At 45.5% G+C, this 20,044-nt stretch overlaps 1 protein-coding gene and 1 pseudogene across 1 annotated transcript in view; one reads left to right on the plus strand and one right to left on the minus strand.

Moving 5' to 3' along the window:
* Window positions 1–20,044, plus strand: part of Sptbn1 (spectrin beta, non-erythrocytic 1) — a 164,847-nt gene that overhangs the window by 49,425 nt on the left and 95,378 nt on the right. The gene's annotated exons all lie outside the window — the stretch shown is intronic.
* LOC126489560 (40S ribosomal protein S16-like) lies at window positions 5,222–12,333 on the minus strand (annotated as a pseudogene).

The following is a 20,044-nucleotide window of genomic DNA, read 5'->3' on the forward strand; positions in this document are numbered from 1 at the left end:
GTAATTTTTGCATGATTCATATGAACTAGTAACCCACAAGCAAGTATTTAGGAAACAAGGGAGCTAAACATTTAGTCTATGTCTACTGATTAGATTTTTTTGAGTTTTTTTTTTTTTTTTTTTTTTGAGGGGGGCTTTCGAGGCAGGATTTCTCTATGTAACAATCCTGGCTGTTCTGGAACTCACTCAATAGACCATGCTGCCCTGAGTGCTGGGATTAACGGTGTGTGCCACCACTGCCCAGCCTGATTATTAGATTTTTTAAAAAAAAAGAATCCTGAATTTATAATTACTTTTAGTCAGTCATTTCTCATTGCAAAGAATGGAGATGTTTTCTGAATTAAAGAGATATGGGCTGGATTTATTGGTAAAGAACAGAGTTGTCTAATGTGGGCAAGGCCCTGGGTTCACTCCTGACATCAAAATAATTATAATAATTAATAATAATAAGTAGTAGTAGTATGTGATAGAATTAAGGGAGGGTAAAGAGGGTTACTGAAAAGTTTCAGGAAAGGGCCAGTTATGGTAGCTGTGCCTTTAATCCCAGAACTCAGGAAGCAGAGCCAGGCAGATCTCTGAGTTTGAGGCCAATTTGGTCTGTATAGCAAGTGTCAGGCTAGGCAATATTTATATAGTAAGACACTGTCCCAAAGGAGAGAGAGAGGTGCATGGAAGGAGACAGGGAGAGGGAGAGAAGAGGTCGGTTTCATACAGAGCCACTGGATAAAGCTGTGTGGTATCTGCTTGCTGTAGGGCAATGTCTCCATTATTAATCCGTTGGAGCTCTCCACATAGTAACTGTTCCTTCATAACTTGGCTCACGTCTGACTTCAGTGCATTGTAGATTCAACTTTACTTCTTCTCTAACTTTAAAAAATAATAAACTTCAGTGCAAAATTATATTTATGACTTTATTGACTCAATAGCATGGTTTCTTTGAGTACAAATTTCTGTAAGGTTGGGTGTGGTATTGAAGCTGGCCCAGATAACTTTTTATACCAGGCCATGGCCAGTTGGAGACTTACAGATGATTGCTTTTAAAGAGGCTGCTTAAGACCGATTGGGTACTTGGCGGGTAAAGGCACTTGCCGCCAGTCCTGGCTACCCAAGTTTGATCCCCAGGACCCACATGGTGTGGAGAGAGAACTGAGTTGCAGCAGTTTTCCTTTGACTTCCACGTCATGCTGTGCTGTGTGTACAAACTTTTCCTCCAAGTTAAAAAATAAATTAAGCCAGGTGGTGGCGGTGCACTCAGGAGACAAAGGCAGGTGGATCTCTGTGAGTTCAAAACCAGCCTGGTCTACAGAGCGAATCCCAAGACAGCCAGGGCTGCACAGAGAAACCCTGTCTCAAGCAACCAAAATAAATAAAATGAAAAGCAGAAAAAAGGCATTTGTAGAGATATGTTTCCCAGCCATCAGTCTGTAGGTATGGTTGGTGTGTCGTAGAGTGATGGAGGAAGGTCATTGGCTAATAAAGAAACTGGCTTGGCCCATTTTATTGGTTAGAACATAGGTAGGTGGAGTAAACAGAGGAGAATGCTGGGAGGAAGAGGAAGTGAGGTCAGAAGTAATGCAGCTCCTCTCAGAGCCAGACGCCTCAGACAGAGAGGCATGCTCCGCTCTCCCGGGCAGATGCACGCAATGAAGCTCCTCCGACCCAGGATGGACGTAGGCTAGACTCTTCCCGGTAAGCGCACCTTGGGGTGCTTACACACATTATTAGAAATGGGCTAAATTAATATGTGAGAATTAGCCTAGAAGAGGCTAGATAGAAATGGGTCAAGCAGTGGTTAAATGAATACAGTTTGTGTGTTGTTATTTCGGGAATAAGCTAGCCAAGCAGCCAGGGTGCTGGGGACACAGCCCCTCCGCTCCTATTACAACAGTAGAGAGTATACCCATGTTACCCAGCCATCTGACTGTAGGTGTGGTGGTGTGTCCTAGAGAGTGTAGCCGTATTACCCAGCCGTCTGACTGTAGGTGTGGTGGTGTGTCATAGAGAGTGTAGCCGTGTAACCCAGCCGTCTGACTGTAGGTGTGGTGGTGTGTCCTAGAGAGTGTAGCCGTATTACCCAGCCGTCTGACTGTAGGTGTGGTGGTGTGTCATAGAGAGTGTAGCCGTGTTACCCAGCCGTCTGACTGTAGGTGTGGTGGTGTGTAATAGAGAGTGTAGCCGTGTTACCCAGCCGTCTGACTGTAGGTGTGGTGGTGTGTAGTAGAGAGTGTAGCAGTGTTACCCAGCCGTCTGACTGTAGGTGTGGTGGTGTGTAGTAGAGAGTGTAGCGTGTTACCCAGCCGTTAGCCTTCCTAAGGGGATGAAGTGTTCTGCCTGGTCAGGGAAAGAACTAAATGCACAATATGGCAGGAAGCAAGGTGCAAACTGTCCCCCAGAACAAGAGAAACGAAGGTAAACTAAGGGTTATCATGCCCGCATCTTGCTTTTCAGTCTCCTTCTGAGAGTGGTTTCTGTCTCTGCCATCTGCTGGGCTTCATCAGATCCCTTCCATTTTTCCCTTTTTCCCCCCAGTTCTAACTGGAAGCACTAGTGCTGTTGTGGGGGGAGGCTATTATTTGTATTTTAATAAATAAAGTTTGCCTGAAGATCAGAGAGCAAAGCAGCCATACTAATCAGCCATACAGGCCAGGCAGCCTTGGCACACACCTTTAATCCTAGGACTTGGAAGACAGACAGATCTCTGTTGGTTCAAGGCCATCCTGGGCTACACCAGATTGAATCTGTCTAAAAGGAAAACAGAGCTCACACAATGGCCATCCCAGCACTTGGGATCACGTGCCTTTAATCCCAGCACTAGAGAGGTGGAGGCAGGAGGGATGCGGCTGAGCAAAGAGAGGAATATAAAGGGGAAGAGACAGGAACTGTGGAGTGTGGTGCATATGGAGTTTGAGGATCTGTAGAGACAGGATCTAGCCCCATTTTAGTCTGAGGTAGAGGTTAGAGCCAGTGACTGGCTGCTTTGCTTTCTGATCTTCAGGTTGAACCCCAATATCTATCTCTTGGCTTTTATTACTGGTGCTACATGTACAGAGGATTATTCCTCAAAAGCAGCCTGTCTCTAAAACATTAAAAGTAAATAAATAGGGCTGGAGAGATGGCTCAGTGGTTAAGAGCATTGCCTGCTCTTCCAAAGGTCCTGAGTTCAATTCCCAGCAACCACATGGTGGCTCACAGCCATCTGTAATGGTGTCTGGTGCCCTCTTCTGGCCTTCAGGCATACAGACAGAATATTGTATACATAATAAATAAAATAAATTAAAAAAGTAAATAAATAAATTGAACAGTGGGTACCAGGTGTAACAATGCATACGCGTAATCCCAACACTTGTAGAGCTAAAGCCTGAGTATTTCTAAACATATAAGGCCAGCATGGGCTTTATATTGAATGCTAGGTCACCAAGCTTGCAAAGAAAACCCTTGTCTAGAGAGGAAAGGAAGGAAGGAAGGAAGGAAGGAGGGAGGGAGGGAGGGAGGGAGGGAGGGAGGGAGGGAAGGAAGGAAGGAAGGAAGGAAGGAAGGAAGAAAGAAAGAAAGAAAGAAAGAAAGAAAGAAAGAAAGAAAGAAAGAAAGAAAGAAAGAAAGAAAGAAAGAAAGAAAGAAAGAAAGAAAGAAAGAAAGAAAGAAAGAAAGAAAGAAGGAGCCAAACTATCAAGCAGTGAATATGAATAACTTTGTAAAAGTGTTGCCATACCTTCTGAGAACCTGAATTCAGGTCTGGTCATCCTCTGGTAGCAAAAGGCATCCACTTCTTTCTCATTAGTTAATGTCCAAGGGAATTTGTTAAGCTCTTCAACTTGACTTCTTTGCCGAAAGCCTGTGAATTCTCAGAAGTCTAAAATAGTGACGTAATAAGGTTGTTAGATGATAATACTACTGTTGGATGGAGATGGTGAGGATTCTGCCATCCAGGTGTAACTTCCCACAGACTCCGTAAATTTCTCGAGTATGTATGTGAGACTGCTCTATTGGCTACAAGGTGATTCCACAGCCATTTCAAGAAAGCAGGCAACATTGGAACCTTTGTCAGAACTCAGCTCCTCTCTCACTACCTTAGACTACCCTGTAAGGCTTTGGAAACCCCGCTGTTCTCCCCGGGCTCCAGGCTGAGCCCCAGCACCATGGATCAAAGCCATTTTTCTGTGTGGCTCGCGCTGAACCTTTCTCTTGGATAAAGCTCCTTGGTGTTTGTTAATCTGTGTCAGGTACTCTATACATTACTAGTTTCCATATGTGCTCCAGGTAGTCCCATCTGCATTTTCTCTAGCTGATGAGTCACTTCTTGGAGACAGTGGCAATGGACAACATTTCTTTAGCATTCCTTTAGCACCTCTGGAAGTCCAATGCAGTCAGTTATTTAGCCATTGACTAACTGAGTAACTCACTCCTCGTCAGAGACACCAACTTATTGTGTCATTAGTGAAAACTTGCCCCATCACTTTGTGAAACCTATTGTTTTGATTAAGTTTTTATATTGCTGTGAAGAGATGCAACTCTTATAAAGGAAATATTTAATTGTGGGGGCTTGCTTACAGTTTCAGAGTTCAGTCCACTCTCACCAGGGAAGGGAGCACGGCAGCATGCAGGCAGACTTGGTGCTGGAGTTGAGAGTTTTTATGTCTCATAGACAGGCAACAGGAAGTTGACTGAAAGTCACACTGAGGGAAGCTTGAACAAAAGAGACCTCGAACCCCCCCCCCCCAACACCTCCAACAAGGCCACACCTCCTCATAGCACCACTTCCTTTGGGGGCCATTTTCTTTCCAACTACCACAGAGTTAATTCTAGGTATCTGAGAAATTAAGATGCATTATAAAATAATTAGTGTGCATTGACCATTATGAATGCATGCACGGAAGAAAAAGAAAACTGAGCATTCAGAAGGGGACAAGTGTATTCTTCCTCAGACCCTTTCCCACAGTGAAGAGAATTCTTTTAAAAGTCATATGCAAACTAGGCATCGTTGTATACACCTGTAATCCCCAGCACTGTGGAGGCTGAGGCAGGAGGACTCAGCAAGTCTGAGGCCAGTCAGGTCTTCGTAGTGAGTTCCTGGCTAGTTAGGACTATATAATGACACCCTGTCTTAAAAAGACCAACCATCCACCCCACGCCCCCCCCAAAGTAAACCAAAGCCAAGGTTGATGCAAGTCTTTCGAGGATTTTCCATATACAGTATTAAAAAGGATACGTACTGAATCTGCATTCCTCTTCATGTTGTTAGCTGAAACCCTGGTTCCCAATATGATAGTGTTAAACGGTGAGACTGGGAGGTGATCACACTGTGAGGGAAGAGCCTCAATGTTGGGACTAGTGTCCGTGATACACGACCTTTTTATCTGTCCTCTGAAAATATGAGAGGATATTTGTAAACCAGGGAGGAGGCTTTCACCAAGAACCTGGTTGTGCTGGGACCCTCCCGTCTAGCACTGAGAACTGTAAGCAGCAACGTGCATTGTCTAAGCCACCCAGCCAGTGGTTTCACTGCTTCGGCAACCTGGACCAAGACAGATTTCTCGCCTTTAGTAGAACAGAAGCAAAGCCACTTTGGTGTCAGAGTCCTGGAGTTTAACCTTTCCCCCATCAGAGAGTCATTGTCTTAGAGTTGAATCCCTTCAGTGTCTGATCTGTCTCCTGGGAGGTCAGCAGATGCTCTTGGAAGCGTGTGTCTATAAGCAGGTATGGCCCAGTACACTGTAGATCAGATATGCTGAATGTTGACCTCTGCCTCTTTTCCGTTAGAAGTGCCTAGCTTTTGCTCTTGAGGGTCACAAGGGTTAAAGCTGGAGTCCTTTGACCCTTCTTCCTTCAGGTTACTGTCTTTTTGCAGCTTTCCCATATTTGCTTCTTTACCTTCCATATGTCCTGAAAGGAAATGAGGGCTCACTCAGGGAGCACTGCGCCCACCTTTTCAGAGTGCCTCGATCAGAAGTGAACAGTTAGAGTTAGAGACGGAGTCTGACCGAAGCCTTGGGACTCCCGGAGATTGGCCTGCCTCTCCCTCCCAAGTGCTAAGATTAAAGGTATGCACCTCCATGGTCTGATTTGAGTTTAAGAATTTAATGGATCATTCTCACTAGTGTGGCCACTGTTTTCTTCTTGTAATTCTCCACTGTGACAAGGACATAAGACATTTGGTGACTATAGTGGCCAAGGAAGCATGACATGGATGGAATATTACAACTGGGTCCCTAGAATAGATCCTTCTGCTATAATATTCAGAGGCAGTTGGCTACAGGTTGTTGTAAATTACAGCAGAGCAGAGTGTATGGTCATTGTTTTAGCTACTGTGTAAATTAAGCCTTTTTCCTCTTGTGGCTGACAAAAAAAAAATCTACTGACTTTCCTAAACCCATAATAATAACAGTATGCAACTTAGCCAGCTTTGCCCTGTGGTTAGATTTTATTCTCTACTTGGGAACATATCTGTGACAGCACCATGGGTCCTGAAACTGTTTGTGGTACTGATTTTGGAGAAATAAGTTTCCACACCAAATCCCTGAGCTCTACTGTCGACACACACAAGTTTATACCCAGAACCAATTGCTCCACTGCCAGACCCCTAAGCACACCTAACTATCCTCCGGTTCCAGGCATCCAAAGGAAGGCCAGTGTTGGCGTGGATGATCGTAAATAATGTAGAGGTATTCAAGACTGCTTTAAGAAATACAGGATGGAAGGGAGGAGGGGCTTAAGGATGACCTGATATCAGTGTGAAACCTAAAACTCAACTACAGTGTTAACAGGTGTGCAGTTCCCTTGGCGAATTTAATCAGCTGTAATCTTCAGGCATTCCCGAGTATAGGTAGTTTTTTGTTTGTTTTGTTTTTTGTTTTTAATGTTCCCCCATTTAGGAAGCCATCTTAATTGGCACACTCAAACTAAGTTTTACAGTGGAGGAAAATGTTCTGTAAACTAAATGGAAGACTTCAGAGCATCACAGTTGATTTGGTTAGTAACTGCTTCACCATTTTGAAAGAAACACTTTTTGATCACATTACCAGGAATAAATATGTTTATATTAGTAATTTCATTGCTAGATAAATGTATTTTTATGGAGGCATTTGTGTGTGTGTATGCACCTACTTCAAATTTACAAACTACTGTTTACTGGTGTTCCGTGAACTGCTGTGATATTTTTCTTTTCTACTTTTTAAAATGCCAGTGTTAGTCAAATAATTAGATTTTATTAATGTCATTAGACATTAACAGGTGCATCTTAAAGTACAGCTAAGTGTTTTTTTTTTAATTTATTAGCTTTGTGAATCAGAGTCTTACTGGCTTAGTCATTTATTAGCGAATGGGGTGAATGTGCTAATACTTGGTGTCTGCTTTGTGCCAGGCACCGGTTAGCGCTGGAAAGATCAGCCATCTTGAGAGGAGCTCTGTCCTCACAAAGGAGAGGCAGTGTCAGCACGTGGAAGGGATTCCAGGCCGGGGGAGTGCAAGGGAGTCATGTATAGGAGTGGACAGAAAAGTCAAAGAGCTTGCTGCTTATCCTAGAAGGGAGGTTCAGCTCAGCACATGGAAGGCCTGCAGCCGCCCCATTTGTAACAACTTCCAGAAGTTCCCGTTTCCAGAGTGCCTGAAGCCCCTGACAGTTCACCTGAGAACCATCACGAAGTCCTGGGGATGGTGGGATCGGAGATCTATCTCAGAGTGACAGAGACGAGAGGCCAAGGGAAGGAGGCGTTTAGGACACTGTTGTGCTCCTTCAGGAGACAGTTCCTTTTGATTGTACCAACCACAGCACTGGATCCAACTCCTGGCAGGCAGCCCTATCTAGAGATAAGCGCCCCCACCCTCTACCCCATGGTGAGACAAGCCTTGGAAACCCCACCTCCAAATCTGAAATAGTATTGGGAGGCACTCCACTCCTCAGTCAACAACAGGTCTGTCTTCAGCTGCTGAGTTTGGGCCCTCAGACTTGCTCTGCAAGGGTTGTAGAGTGGACGAGAGAGAAAAGGGGGACCAGGAGCTTGGTTCTGTTTATAGGCGTGCTAGGTATTAGAGGCACAAGAAGATTGTGTGAGGTGTTAGGGTAAATAAATCAACAAAGGCCACTATTTGGACATACTTACTTCCCTGTTATTCCAGTTTTAGCATTATACCCATTTTCTCATTGGTCTGTACTCTCTGCAGCCTTCAGAAATGGTACAAACTCAGAGATTCTCAAGTCTGACTGTGCAGGTGCCATTGGGATTTTCTCTTAGAGCCAATGCTTCCAGACCTTTCTGGGTTTGGCAGGCATCCAGAACTGTTCATCTCAAGGCTTCTGCTAAGGGAGAGTGGCCCCAGGGTTCGGCTTCTCCATTAAATCTCTGCTCTGCCAATTCTTGGCTGTGAGGGAGTAGATAAGTTTCTCCTACAGGACAAGAACTGTATCTTGTGGGACCATTGTGAGAAGTCACATTACTGTGGAAGGTGCCTGGCTTAGTGTATGCACATAGCACCCGTGTGTGTAAGGTTACCAGTAACATACCACATTTCATCTTAAAAATAAATCTTTTTTTGTTTTGGTTTTCTTTTCGGGTACAGGGTTTCTCCGTGTAGCCCTGACTGTCCTGGAACTCACTCTGTAGACCAGGCTGGCCTTAAACTCAGAGGTACACCTACCTCTGCCTCCCAGGCATTGGAATTAAAGGCATTGGAAGCATTTGAAGGGCACAAGTTCTGGTGTCCTAACAATACTGATGACCTTTGGCTTCGTTTGCTTTGGTGTTCAGAGGGCATTTATGACTCAATCCTTATTTCAGGAGGTGGGAAAAAGCACTAAAGAAGACCTTTGGGTTTGGTATTTTTAAACATTTTGTTTCCTGGCAGTTTTGGAGGTCTAACCCAGGGACTTGCACATGCTTTACCACTGAGAGATACATATCAAGCTGTATCTCAGCCCCCTGACTTTGATTTTATTGAAAAAAAAAAATTAGCATGATCTCCATACTTGGCTTTCTCTGTTTTAGGTTTGCATGCTATACTTATAGTGATCCTGCATGCTGCTAAATTTGAGAGAAAACGTTTCAAAGAAGAAGTACAACAAAATGCTTTAAACTTTTGCTACATTGATTTTTCCCCTCCCCCAGCCTAATGACTGAGGTTGGAGGAAGAGGGACAGAGGGACATACTGAGTGTACAAAAATCCTAGTCAAACAGCCTAGCTCTTGCTGGAACATGCTGACCCTTTGGTGTGAGTTTCTCTTTGTTGAGATAGCTGTAGCTTGGCATCAGAGGAAGATAAAAAATGAATATGAATAAATCCCCAGGAGATCACTTATAATACTTAAAATTTGTGGATCTCGTTCATCTTGGAGAGCATTGTAAACAGTTCTGTAGTATTAATAGCAGTCTTTGATAGGCGGTATTATTTCTCATTTTACATATTCCAATTGAGATTTTCTGCATCAGGTCCTTAATTTGCCCCAGCATATGTTACTGATCTCGTAAATTAGAGGCAGAGAGAAAGCCTGTGGTGCCCTTGACTTGCCTTTTCCAGCCCTCTTGCAAATTGCCTTTCTTGGTATTAATATTCCACAGCTATCCAGACAGCCTTTAATTCCTGAGGGACCTTGCTCCTCTCCCCACAGTTACTTCATTTCAGAGACCTATAAGAAAGACTCTATGATAGCTTGTGTGTCTCATTTGTGACATCTGTTCTGGTCGCCCTTATAGAACCCTTCTCGGGCGTGCGTCAGGAAGCACAGCGTGTTTTCTTTTTGTATCTGACTGTCAAGCCCAGATGCAAGACAAGTTTATAGGGGAAGGGGGTTCTCAGAAAACAGCAGACATTTATTATACCAAGCATTTAAAAGACATGACAGTGTGAACTAGAAGCTGTGGAGGGCCGGTGTGTAGACGGCAAGTGTTTACCCATCATGTTCAAGACCCTGGGTGTTAAATACCAGCATGGAAAATGATCTAGTGGCATGAGATATCCTAAGGAGTCAGCAAGCTGGGATTGTTTTATTAGAATGTTGGCCTCTTTTGCAGTGGTTTCTATGTAATGGGTGAGGAGTGGGTTGTGTATAGGCAGACGATGGTTAGCAGCCTTTGACCTTGGATGATGGAAGGATGAAATGAGAAATGGTCTAGGAGTCTTACTCAAGTCTCATGGAAATTTTTCTTGTTAATGTTTTGTTTGATGAGTTAGAAGTGCAGGCTGTTGTAAAGTGTCATTAACAAGGACTGGCGGAACTGATCATAATCACTTGAAATTACAGACCTCTTTTCTGTGTAAGGATTTTGGTCATTTGCCCCTCCATAATCTTCAGTAAGCCAACTAAAGTATAATTTTTTTTGATCAGTAAGAATCTTGAGCCATTGCTTCATGAGCCTTTAATGCCCTAAAATTATCCCTAATAGCAAATTACGTAGGAACCCACTTGGATGGGATATCAGCATTCTTTATCTGGGTGGGCAAGTCTTAGTATTTCAGAGAAGTTGATGATGGGGTGTTACAAAACTCTCAGAGTAAGGAAAGCTAACCTAACATCTGTCACGGTAATCCACACATGAGCTTTTCTGTTCATGCACACACAACTACACTGTTAAATGAATATATATGTTTGCTTGAGTATGATGGGTTGCTGCTGTGCTAAAGGCTCAGTTGGTCTCTTGTGTTTAGGGCGTCAGTCTCACAGATACTGACTGATGAAGGTTTTGAGCACTTTAATGAAGGCTGGCATTGTAGAGCTCACAGCCCCGACACTAGTTATGACTGACGAGTGGGGTTCACTCGCAGCTCTCCAAGCAAACGCGAGGCTTGGAGGCAGTTTGGAGTCAATAACTAATTTATGAGGCCTTTTGTTATAAAAATGAGATTTGACAGGACTCCCAGCAAAGTTCTCATTTCTTCAGGTTGGAAAACAGGACTTAGAGGGATCGGCTGACAGCTCTGGGAACACACGTGAGGAGCACGTGATTCTCGATCCCCTGCCTGGCAGTGTGTTTTCCCTCTGTCTTTATTGAGACTCTTTAATTGTGTTTAAAGCTAATGACCGAAAGTGTACCTTTCGTTAGTATTAACTGCATGCACACTGTTATGGAACAGGTGTCCGGACCGTTTTAATGTTGTAAAACTGAGGGACAACTAGCCAGTCATACTCTACTTCCGCTCTGCCAAGCTCCAGGCACGCTCCTGCGTCTGTGTTTCCATGAGGTGGACCACGGTTTTGTGTAAGCGGAGCAGTACTTTTCTAGGCTTTTTTTTTTTTTTTAATTACAAGGGTGAACCCTGATCTTTCTTGAGATAGGCTTATCAGTAGGATTTCTGGTATTGAGCATGGGCACCATGACCTCTGAACTTTCTGGATTCACAGCGACAGGGGTCACCTACAAGCAGGGGCCAATCACACTGACTGGATGAGGATATCTTTGGTCTCCTTAGAGGCCTCACCCACATATTTTTGGCAATAAGCCTCCAGGACTTTGGAGATGGACTGTGGAATAACATAAATTTGGGCCACAAAACCACCACCCTTCTTCACACGGGCCCAGGACCTGGATATTCACACCAACAAATTGCTCCTTGCCCAGAAGCGGAACGGGCTCCTGTAACTTGTGCTGTAGCATGTATGACTCCATCATCTCCAGGAGACATCTGTGTGCCTTGATGAGCCCTTTCCCCATTTGCAGTGCACCACGACAGTGGCTGTCTTCTTGCATCCAAAGACTTCCACGGACTGCAATGGACCCTTGGATGGCGTAGGTTTGAGTACGAACATGAGCCTATTTTCCTAGTTTTGACTGGCTTTTTGAGTAACACTTCAGAGTTCATCCATGTGGTAGCTTGTGACAAGATTTCATTTTTTTTAAAGCAGAATAATAACCTAGTGCACACATGTGTGTAACTCACCCTCTTTTCTTTTTGTTGTTTATGACTGTGGATGCACACGTGTGTACATGTGTGTGGAGAAGTTACTCTTCAGGTGTTATTCCTCAGGTGCCGCCCACCTTCTTGTCTAAGATAAGGTCTCTCATTGGTTGGGAACTTGGCAACTAAGCTGATCGGGATCCATTTGTCTCTATCCCCCCAGTGCTAGAATTATAAGCACACACCACAGCTTTGCTTTTTAATGCAAATTAATGAGGTCCCCATGCTCACCTGGTAAGCATGAACTATCTCCCAACCCACGTTTCATCTGTTCTATTGACTCAATATTGGGTTTTCTCGTACTTCTTGACTGCTTTGTCACGTTACAATAACAGAAAGGTGTAAATAATACTTTGAAGACATGCTTTCTTTCCCAGACATGGGATGTCTACACCACATGGTGGTTCTGCTTTTAGGTTTTGAAGAACCTCATATTTTCATGTGCTGGGACCATTGACCTTCCTCCACTAGCTTAAATAAGTTCCAGGTTCCTGTTCCTGCATGTCCTCTACTGGAGCTTTTATAAGATGATTTAAGGCCAGGCAGGATGGTACAGAGAGCACTCAGGAGCTGGAGACAGGCAGATCTCTGAGTTTGAGGCCAGCCAGGGCTACACAGATAAAAAAACAACAGCAACAAGAAAAGATGATTTAAGTGGGGTATAAGGGGAGACTAGGTGTAATTTGGTGCTTTCCTAACATGCTCGAAGAGTAAGTTGGAGCCACAGAATCACATAAACGGGAAATGGCCGCTCATGCCTGTAATCTCAGCTCTCAGAGATAGATAGGAACATGACGTTCAGAACATCCACATCATCTTCAGCTACATAGAGGCTTGAGGCTAGCCTAGGCTACTTGAGACTTGAGTAAAGAAATGGGTGGGTAGAAGAGAAAACGGCATCGTTAGGGTTTCACATCATGTTTTTCTGGGTAGATGGTAATTAAAAAGATAAGCTCCTGGGGGCTGGAGAGATGGCTCAGAGGTTAAGGACACTGACTGTTCTTCCAGGGGTCCTGAGTTCAATTCCCAGCAACCACATGGTGGCTCACAACCATCTGTAATGAGATCTGGTGCTCTCTTCTGGCATGCAGACATACATGGCGGCAGAACACTGTATTGTATATGTAATAAATAAAATCTTTAAAAAAAAAAAAAGATAAGCTCCCTCTGGATTTGCTAAGAACAGTATAGGAAAGGTCAGGTCAAGATGGAAAACTGATCGAAGGGGTCTTTGAACAGTAGAGTCTGTTGAGGGCCCATGCTCCTCACTAGGCCAGGAGGATGCCCTGGGATGGAAACTCTTTGAGCTGGTTCAAGTTTAGCATAAAGGGACACAGGTGATCCGTTCTCTTCTACTTAGTATGGGTTGGCTGGCTCCCTGGTGCTGTTGGGTTCTGAAAGGTCAGTGGAAGAGAGGATTATGATGAGCTTTCTGGAATTTTAGGTCCTGGGCCTACTTTGTGGATTGGATTCCTGCGCTAAGTCCCCGCCCCTTCCTCTGTATTCTCTGTTTGCCCTGGGCTTGTTGAGGAGGCAGCAGGAGCCAGAAGGCCTGCTGTGCAGCCTTCAGCATGCCAGTCGCTTACTCTGTCCTACAGCTTCATACCTCGCTTTTATAACAGGTAGCTACGGACGATTGGCTTAGATAGGTGGATGCTGAAAAGGAATTTCTGACACCCGAGGAGTTCTCCTGTCTTCTAAATGTGAAGGACTGAGGTGTGGACCTGTGTGTTAGACAGGGTAGAGCAGGCTCTGCAGTGTGCCCTGTGGGGCTAGCTCAGACCTGTGTGTTACACAGGGTAGAGCAGGCTCTGCAGTGTGTGGGGCTAGCTCAGACCTGCGTGTTACACAGGGTACAGCAGGCTCTGCAGTGTGCCCTGTGGGGCTAGCTCAGACCTGTGTGTTACACAGGGTACAGCAGGCTCTGCAGTGTGCCCTGTGGGGCTAGCCCCACCATGAAACCTTGCCCCTTTTGAGGCTTCTGAAAGAGCTACATGGTCCTGAGTAACTGCTTAGGTGTCCCAAAGCAGCTCAAGATATATTCCTAAGAATGTCATATTCAGGAGAGCTGAGATTCTTCTCTTTTAGATTTCTTGGTTTTAGGAAGAGTATAGGCATCCTAAGGATCCAGCTCGTGGTCAAAAGCTGATAGTAAAATCCTTGTTTTTCTCTTCCTGAGTTTCAGAATTGGTACACTTCCTCCATTTTAACTAAGTGGGCAAGACTGGCACACAAGAAGAGGTAAGTAATAATCTAAGACGGTGGTAGGTGCCAGAAGGGAGGCTGGTGCTTCCGGTGTAGGCTCTTTGAGAAGGAGCCAGCCGGTTTCACAGTCACACTAGTGTAATCTGGGGAAGCCTTCCTGGAGGAGGGGGAGCTGTAGATGATATATCTACAGATGATAGTTTTGAGCCGTTTCTCAAGGATCATTAGATTATTAACTCAGAGGAGAAGGAGCACCAGGGGCAAACTGGGAGAGCTTGAGGCGGTTCGAGGGTGCTGAGTCGGCAGGACAAGCTGTATTTGCTGCTCTGCCCCTGTCGTCCCAGCATCCTGAGTAGGGAGCTTATTTGGGAACCCCACTTTCTTCCTGCTTGTTTGCTTGGGCACCTGTCCAAAGCAGGTGCACTGGAAGTTACTAGCAAGAAATTACCTTGATTAAAACAGGAGAGAATAAAGAGAAAAGGATTGTGGTATTTTCTAGAGGAGGGTCTCAGAAGTGCCTAGAGTATTGAAACCTGGAGCCTGGCTTCCACCAAAGAGGCAGCTGGCGTGCCTTGGTGCTCCTGAGTGACAGGGCCATCCGTGAATTATTTAGACCCTGGACTCAGTGTCTGCTGAGCAAAATCCTGTGGGCAGGAGCCTGTGTTATCACGCTAAGAAATCATCAGAAGCTTCCTTCCATCAAGTGGAGGAAGCACTGACTGTGTCCTGGAGATACTGCGCGTGCTCCCTGTCCCTGCGACCCGCACTTTCATTAGCATGACACATGTTAACAGATTTGGCCAGGAACAATATGAAAATCACATAGGAATGTAGGGCGTTTATGTAGGGAAAACCACTCTGCTTAAATTTCCCGGCAGTGAGGACAACCCAGGTGTAGACCTGTTTGATGATGCTTACTGTCGCCGTTGCTGGCCCATCTCTGGCGGCGTGTATTTGCATCTCCCAAGCTTACTTCCCTGCCTGCAGAGGAGAACCCCCTGGCCTGGGAGGGCTGCTGGGACGGGTCAACCTTGGCTCTCCGTGGACAGGGCGGTATGCCGCTCTGCTCCGAGGACTGTTTTGATGCTAAAGCCGGTGCCCGGTCACACTCTTAATTCTTTCTCCCCGACCCTTCCTGGTGCCTGGTCAGTGTGGTTTCTTCACCTTTCCTCTTTACAGTTCCTGGAAAAGCTACCTTGGGTGTGGATACTTGCGGGCAGGACCACACGGATTTATGTCCCCCTTTCTCATTTGCTTTCAAACTATGCTGCCCAGGAACAGTGCGTTCTCCTGTCCCATAAGCCCCTCTAAACCTCGGTCCCCATAGCTCTGACCACTGGTGTGCATTGCCCTTCCTCCTCTGTGTAGGTCAGAAGAGCAGGCCTGGCTCTCTGGCATTCCTCAGACCTCTCTCTTTACAGAGTACCTGGAGGGAGGGCCCAGGTCTCTGGCCAACTGGTAATACATTCACCAGCTTAGCAACACCTGTTTGCCAAAGGTGGGGCCTCTGGCCTGGGGTGTTCTTTTGTCCATATAAGGAAGGTTTGCCTGTGCGTTAAGAAAAGACTTGGATCAGTTTGGTTAGGGTAGAAGGCTTGGGAGACCGCATAACTTTTCCAGCACCTTGGTGCTTGTTACTAGTGTAACTTACTGTTTTGCTTTGTGGTAGTGAGGTAGACAGACAGAGGGTGAAATGGGCAGGATTAGGTTGGCGGTGCTCTGGTTCAGATTCTGTTGTGTGTGTATGAAGGGCATGGGAGGAAGTCGGGAGAATGAGAACAGCCTGTACTCCAAGGAGCAGAGCTAGTAATTGTTATCGGTGGAGAAATACCTTTACCTTTTCTTTCAGTTTTTCTTGCAGTTTTCCTAAATCTTTAATCCCAAAGTACAAATGACAGCCTGGTCCTGAAGGATTATTAGCCTTTGTAAAACATGGGTATAACTTGCTTCATGCTTTGTGAGTTACTGTTTTGTAGTAATAAAGAAAGAGTTGTGCTTTTTAAATTTCTCTTTCTGTGTGTTTGTGTGTGTGTGTGGAGGATGTCTATGCGCCAGCATGCGCGCACACACATGATTGAGCACATATATTGAGGTCAGAGGACAATTTGTGGGGGTTGGTTGTCCCTCTCCCATATGTGGGCCCCTGATGTTGAGCCTAAGTCATCAGGCAGGCCCTCACTGTTACCTGCGGAGCCATCTTGTCTGCCTCTAAAGGAAGATTTTGACTGTGGTTTTGCTGGTGGGGGAGGTAAGCAGAAGGGAATGGGCTCTGTGACTACTTAATGGAGTAGGTAGGCCAAAAAGGTAAGGCAGCAAGAGCCGGCCGGAGGCAGCAAGGTAGAGAGGTGTCCCAGGTTGTAGAAGAGTGGTGTGACTTTCCGGACCCACACGGTAATGGAAGAAGGATTCTAGTAATAGTAGTTCTGTTTGCTGAAAGGAAAAACTCCAGGGATGTTGTCTGGGATTGCCTGTCACAGGAACTTGATGGTAGCAGTTGGCCTAGCACACGGGAGGCTGAAGCAGGAGGACCACTGGATTCCTGGTCAGCCTGGGCTACAGAGCTCAACCTTGCCTTAAAAAAAGAAAAAAAAAAAACTTGAAAGGCAAATCTGGAAACGATAGTGTAAAGCGTCAAAGAATTCAGCCAAACTGTTTATGTGAAACCTCATTTTCTTACTCTCTCTTTCAGCTCTGGGGTTGGTTTTCTAAATCCTGGGATTAGATGTGTACAAACGCCTGTCACAATCCAGCATTTGGCCATCCTCTCCCGGACATCTTCAGTCCTGTTAATGTTTGGACTTTCAGGAAATGAGCATCCAGAGTTTACCCTTTCAAGTTTGTGTGATGCAGGAAAAGCATTCATCTCCCCACCCCGGGATAGCACAAAGGCTCTCAGAGCAGAGGCTTAATCTCACCGCCTGTGTTCCCATCCACAGCACACGCACTAAACCCTGCAGAACCTTAGTGTGCCGATGCATCAAGTATGAAAAGAGGAACAAAACCAAATAAAGCAAATCCCATTCACAGCAGAGCTCTCGAAGTAGCAAGTTTTTTGTGAACTAGTAAAGAATGTGTCGAACTCTGACCTAAAGCTGACGTGGTGGAGGTTTGTGTGTGGAGACGCACGGATTCTAGACTTACCTTGCTATAGCCTTCCAGCTTTTCTAAAAAGCTTAGAGACCATTACTTAGTCGATGAGATAGACTAAGAGTACTGAAGAAATGAAGATCCGGAGAGTGTACTGGACTCGGTCAGCCTGGGCATGGACCTGTTGGCTCCGCTACTCACCAGCTATGCAGCCCTGTGTGCTGTATGTATGGAGACCACCATAGGGTCAGTGACGTGAGAAAATGGACGTGAATCTTTTGTTTGTCAGGGTTTGAGATGGGGTCTCACTCTGTCACTCTGTCTGCCTGGAACTCTGTGTTGACCAGGGTGGTCTCAGACTCACAGAAATCTCCCTCCACTGTTTCCTAAGTGCTGGATTAAAGGTGAACATCACACATGTACCCAGCCCATGGAAACATTTAGTAAGCTACACAGTTTGATGGTAGCTTTATGACTGTCTTAGTTACCTTTTTATTGCTGGTAAGAGACACTGTGACCAAGGAAACTCAGAGTTTTTTTTTTCTTCGCGTTCTAAAGGGTAACTTCATGGCCATCATTGGAGAGTGGGAGCATGGCAGGCAGGCAGGGTGCTGGAACAGTAGCTGAGAGCTCACATCTCATCCACAAGGACAAGGCACAGAGAGAGAGAGAGAGAGAGAGAGAGAGAGAGAGAGAGAGAGAGAGAGAGAGAGAGGAGAAACTGGAATGGCTTAGCCTTTTGAAACCTCAAAGCCACCCCCAGTGTCACACTCCCTCCAACAAGACCACACCCCCACAGTCCTTCCTAAACAGTTCTACCACCTAGGGACCAAGCAGTCAAATCTCTGAGCCTATGAGGCTCTTCTCATTTAAACCACCACAAGGATCATTCATTGTATATAAGGACCGGTAATTGAGACTACAGCTATGACATTGAACCCAAACTTGGGCACTCATGTCACATAGGAATACTTTTAGGATATACAGAAGTTTTCATGACTGTATATTCTAACCTGTTTGGTTTATGGATAAAGACTGCATTGGCATCAACCTTTCTAAGTAGATGCCAATGCACAAAATTAGGAAGTTTCTTGGTGGCACTTGGACGAGCCTTTGCACTAAATGCCCTTCTTCTAATTTCTTACTAACAATACCCCATTGCTTCTCGTTGCTTCTGTCTGCAGATCACTGCACAAACTTGGCTATACCCTTTCTCACAGATGCCGCCTTTGCAAGACTTGAGTTGTTTTCTTCTGTAGCTGCCTTGCAGCCATAGCTGTCTGTGCTTCACCTTGGAATCTGGCTGCAGTTAGAAGACAGCCATTTGTCAGACCTGGGTGAGCAATGGCACTGTTTAGATGAGGAAGAAAATGAGATGAACTAAAATTGTACACTCCATTAGACAGAAAGATGGGCAAATAATCTGAAAACTCTTCTCTTTAATGTCCTCTTTGGCATGCCACATTCCCTGCATTAGTCCTAACTAATATCTTGGAGATATTACTTCTGAGGTCACTGTAAATAAAGCTATGGACTATACCTTGGGCCTTTTGCTTCATTCGAGTACGGCGAAGGTTCCCGTAAGTTCTTTTCCTCCTGACATCATCCTTTCCCTGACCAAAGCTCTGCCTCCTCTTGGCTAAGGCTGATGGCTCCGCCCTTGAGCCATCTTCTCAATTTCCTCTACCTGTGCCAACTTAGGGCTGGCTGAAACTTTTGCAGACATCAGGCTTACCTGGGCCCTGCTTAGGGTCTCTTTGCCTGGCTCTCTGATGTTTTACAAGTCTGTGTCACCTCTTCTCTTTATTCCTTCAGGTAACCAGACTTGCTGGTTCTGACCCCTTGGTCTGATCCACCCCTGACTTACTGTCTGCCTCATTTCCCAGTCCCTTTGGCAACATGTGATGCTGTCCCTTTCCTTTCCTCCTTGGGTGTCTCCCTTTTTGGATTTTCATTCTGTATATGCACTGGTGGTTTTCTTTCCATTTTTGGCCATGTTGGGGGTAGAGTCTAGCACCCTGAGTGTAGACAGAAGTACACCTGAGCTTTAGCTACGGTCATTCACTGTTTTCTTCTTCCCAAGGCTGCATCTTCCCCAGATCCCTCCTTAGCTGCTTGCTTTATTCCTCCCTTCCTCGGTGTAACCCCACTAAATCAACTGTTCCCTCTGTGCTCCAGAGTGTATCTGCAGCTTTGACCTCTCCTTCTGCATCCCCGACCACTGTGGACATGTCACCCGGTGGTGTTGCAGGTGACTCCGAGTTGGCCTGCCAGAAGGGAATATTCATCATTCCTTTTTCATACCCCCCAGCCAGCTCTAACACCAAGATTTCTTGACTATCCTTTGAACGTCCCATATTCGATTAGTTACTAAAGGTCTTCAGGTGAACTCTTACACGTCAGTCCGTTCCTTTTTAACCCTATTGCCACACCCTCATAGCTCCTTTGACCTGGGCAGTTGCAGTAATCTCCCAGGTGACTTGTTGCCTTCAGTTTCTCTTATCTACCAAGGTAATCACTGCTGGAGCCCAGGGTAGATGCTGTTCTCCTCTGGCTCAAGATTCTCCTCTGTTTCAACATTCTCCAAGCCCATGCTTGATTCTGGCTTGTTTGCGTGCTTCTCTCCCAAACCGAGAGCTCCTTTGTGCTCCCGCTCGCCAGCCACATCGCCTGTCCTAGCCTCTGGCAGTTACATAAGGATGCCTCATCCTTTCTCTAGGGTGATGCTCTCTACCAGGGTTCCAGGGACAAGTCCAGATGCCAGCGTAACCTGGGCTGCTTCCGAACTAGTTGTGGCCTCCTTCTTCTCTGAACTCCTCATGTATTCTTTAGTATCTGACTGTTTGCCTGTAATTTGTCCCATGCTAT

Source organism: Alexandromys fortis, unplaced genomic scaffold, assembly GCF_014885135.2.
Source record: "Alexandromys fortis isolate MF-2015 unplaced genomic scaffold, M_Fortis_MF-2015_v1.1 scaffold_210, whole genome shotgun sequence".
NCBI classification, from domain to species: domain Eukaryota; kingdom Metazoa; phylum Chordata; class Mammalia; order Rodentia; family Cricetidae; genus Alexandromys; species Alexandromys fortis.